The following is a 4,207-nucleotide window of genomic DNA, read 5'->3' on the forward strand; positions in this document are numbered from 1 at the left end:
GCCATTCTCCTGCCTCAGCCTCCCAAGTAGCTGGGACTACAGGCGCCCGCCACCACGCCCAGCTAATTTTTTGTATTTTTAGTAAAGACGAGGTTTCACTGTGTTAGCCAGGATGATCTCGATCTCCTGATCTCGTGATCCGCCCTCCTCGGCCTCCCAAAGTGCTGGGATTGCAGATGTGGGCCACCGCGCCCGGCCCCCTCGCTGCTTTTGAAGAGTTTCTGTCTTCCTTGGATTTTCAGCCGTTTTACTCCAATGTGCGTAGGTGAAAACCTTTTCCTATCCTGCTTTGGGCTTGTAGGGCTTCTGGAATTGGATGGACTGATGTCTGTACAAGATTTACTTTTGTGTTACCCCAGATCTATGTGCTAACCTTATTGACACAGATTCATATCTGCCCTCTGTGGTGGCTGTTCTCTGATCCTTGTCACACTTGAGCACAACCTGTGGCTTATCTCACACACTTGCTATGTGCTTTCATGTCCTGCCCTGGGACTTTCCCAGTGGGCTGAGGCACTCAGTGCTCACGTGTACACAACCTTGAGGTGTGGGAGGTATCACGCCATGTAGTGGGTTCTACCCAATGGGAGAGGAAAAGTCCTGGACAGTTTTCTCTCCCTTCCTTCTCAGAACCAGATTGTTGAAGTAACAGTGGCTGACATACCTTTCCTGATGATGGGTTGCAAGACGAGGTAATAGACTTGTAATGAGTGTACGTTAGTATAACACATACTATATCTGTACTGCATCCTTCTCTATCTCACATCATTTTACCCCACTCTTGTGCTTGTGGGAATACACTTACCAGTAAAGTAAACATGTAAGCTTTTGCCTCAAGCTCTGCTTTTTAGAGGATCTGGGCTATGACAATGTTTTTAGTCAGTTTGGAAATTTTTCAGCTATAAGCTCCTCAAATACTTATTCTGACCCACTTCCTCTTTCCTTTTTTTTTCTGGAACTCCAGTGAAATGCATGTTAGTTTTTTTTCCTTCACCACATCCTCTGGGTTTATTATTCTCTCTCATGTAATTTTTATCTGTTTGTCTCTCCACGCTTCATTCTGTTTTTTTTTTTCTCTCCGCTCTTATAGTAATTCTCCTTTAAATCTGATGTCAAACCTAACCGCTAAATTCTTAGTTTCAGTTATATTTTTTAATGTTCGAATATGTCTGGGTACTTTTAAAAAAATTGTCTATGTTATTTCGGTACAGTTTTCAACTGTATTTTCTATCTTAGATTTGTTTACTTGGCTATAGTAAACATAGTTATTTTAATATCTGGATCTGTTAGTTCCAATATTCAGAACCCCTACAGATCTAGGTGTATTACTTACGGTTTCTTTCAGTCTTCATATTATCTTGTCACCTCATGTGCTTGGGTACACAAGAGTGTGTGTTGGACATTTTATTTGAAAGATTGTTCACACAATTTGAGCCCTAGGAGATACCTCTCCCCAGAAAATATTTTCGTGTGTTTTAATCAGGTCCCTATGAGCACTGTCATCTTGGCTGACCTCAATCTGATTTCAGAGACTAGACTTCCAGATCACTGGAAGCTGGGCTGTGGTCTGAGGAAGGGCTGCTTTTCTTCTAGTTCTCCCTACAGTTGGGGTACTGTCATTTAGATAAAAGTGTGTGTGGGGGGAGTGGGGATTGTGCTAATAGGACATTTCCCTTAGTGGGACCTGGACTCCAACTTTTGTACCCCTTTTACATTACAACTGTCAAAAGAACCACTCCTCCTTTTAGCTGGAAAATGCCCTAGAGGTAAATAACCCCAATTGCCAGGATTCCTATCTTCTAGATTTTGCTAAAATCTAAATTAAATGAAGAACACATTGTCAAATTATGTGCCAGCAGAGTCAAGCTGGCAATAATTCTTTTCTGTACTGATAAAGAAATACGATAAATATTTTTATACTTTAGAAATACAGAGATGATCCTAAAAGAAGCTACCACATTGCATCTTCAACTCAACATTATGTCCAGAACTACAATTTATCAAGTAAGAAAATGTATCCAGTAAGAAAAATAATCAAAAGTACAGATTATGTTGGAGGTTATTTTCGAAGGACATAATAATAATTTCTGGTATGTGTTTCACAATGACTCTGGTCAAATAATACTTCCTGGAAATTTTTACATTAATAGATGACAAAGCATAGATAACATTAACTCAATTTCACATGAATATCTGTCTCACAAAGAAAACAAGATGGGTAACTCTTGTGAAAGTTTGCAATTTAACGGCCAGGCGCAGTGGCTAAGGCCTGTAATCTGGGAGGCTGAGATGGGTGGATCACCTGAGGAGCACTTTGGGAGGCTAAGATGGGTGGATCACCTGCGGTCAGGGGATTGAGACCAGCCTGGCCAACATGGTGAAACCCTGTCTCTACTAAAAATGCAAAAATTCGTCAGGCGTGGTGGTGCACGTCTGTAATACCAGATACTTGGGGGGCTGAGGCAAAAGAATTGCTTGAACCCAGAAGGCGGAGGTTGCAGTGAGCTGAGATCATGCCACTGTACTCCAGCCTGGGCTACAGAGCGAGACTGTGTCTCAAAAAAAAAAAAAAAGTTTGCAGTTTAACATTTTACCAAAGGATATTCTTTGAATTTGATTTATGATACAAAGCAAAATCCTTCTGTTGCTGTGGGGGAGATGGTACATCACTTTTATTGTAGTGATCTATCTATTAAGATAGATCCTTAGTTAATTACAAGGACACAAATTAATTAGCATTTTTTATAAAAACAGCCTGTGGAGATTGAATGTACTTGCAGTTATGGAGAAAAGACATCAGGATATTACCTACTAACAGTGAAATCAAGAAGTTATAGCATTTTTTTCTCTAGTCTTCCATTTTTGTTGTTAGAAGACCTAAATCTGCATATGATCTCTTATTACTTGAGCTTCAAATTTGCTTTCTCTTAAATACATAATCTACAGTTTCAATACTTACGCAATAAAATTTTTGATGCATTCCTTTCAGACTACAATATATACAACATTTTATCAGTATTACCACTATATAGAGGCTTATCATAGTCCACAATATTGCTAATATGCCTTACACAATTTTCTGAAAGGCTACCAGCCCATGTAACTCAGCTCCTTCTCTCCCACTGCTGAAATGTGGTAGTTTCTATTTGAATGTGAATATGCAAATCCTAGACAAGTTCTAATTGACAAGAACATCGATAGCATATTCGTTGTCAATAAGAGCACACACTACTCCTCTGTTGATTAAGGTGAAATCTAGAGTCAAGAACTTCCAAAGGACCACGGCCCTAGTGGCCACTGTATCAGTACTGAGCAGATTTTAGAGATGTAGCCGAGGCATTGCCAGATTGTTCCAAAAAGGCCAGCACGGTCCTCAATCCTTGAATAGAATGTAAAACTCCATTTGATGAAAACTTACTATTCTATTCTTCCAAACTGTAGTGTTTCATTTATGTAATGGAAGCTGTGAACCTTTCCAATATGGAGAGTTGGGAGATGACTTGTGTTGGAAGTACTATAACATACATGTGTAAGATGAACATATAATTTCTCATCCAAACTAGGATACTTCTGAAGCAGAAGGTACTGTTAGTATTTATACATTACTGAGATATAAGGTACAAACTGAAATTTGACAAGAGCAAATAGTAGCGTGCAGACTCGAACCAGACTCACCCTACCTATAATGCAAGAAATGGACCAAATGCACGGTAAACACAGGCAAGCATAGTTTCCACAAATAGAATAGGTGCGCTTATGAGTTGTAATAAAGCTGCAAGTTTCATCTCAAGAACAAAAGAGAAATCTACTTTGCAAGGGTCATATTTTCAGCACAGCCCAGGCTGGGTACCATTATTATATCACAACCATCCAGGAACACCGTTTTTTTCTTAACAGGATGAAGCAGACAAGTACCAAGTTCAGAATTAGAACTCTGCTGTACCCAAATCAATATTTAGCTAGATGTTTGCCTTCCTTTGCCCAGCCATCACACCTACCATCCTAGGTGCAAGACAAGGCGTCAGAGAGATTCCTTACACAGTGATGAATGGAGTATAAAAGCAGATATAGAAATTAGATATATTTTTAACATTTGCACATTGATATAACAATAAAAAATGCAATGTTATTGGATTCACAGGTTACCAACTCGTGTAAATAGTCATGGTTACCAGTTCTGGCCCCATCTTTTTTTTTTTTTTTTTTT

At 39.3% G+C, this 4,207-nt stretch overlaps 1 protein-coding gene across 1 annotated transcript in view; it reads right to left on the minus strand.

Annotated features, from left to right (window-relative positions):
* The window catches only part of LOC105530829 (prohibitin-like), a 60,976-nt gene that overhangs the window by 6,744 nt on the left and 50,025 nt on the right, over positions 1-4,207 (minus strand).

This window comes from Mandrillus leucophaeus, unplaced genomic scaffold (genome assembly GCF_000951045.1).
Source record: "Mandrillus leucophaeus isolate KB7577 unplaced genomic scaffold, Mleu.le_1.0 Scaffold847, whole genome shotgun sequence".
Taxonomy (NCBI): domain Eukaryota; kingdom Metazoa; phylum Chordata; class Mammalia; order Primates; family Cercopithecidae; genus Mandrillus; species Mandrillus leucophaeus.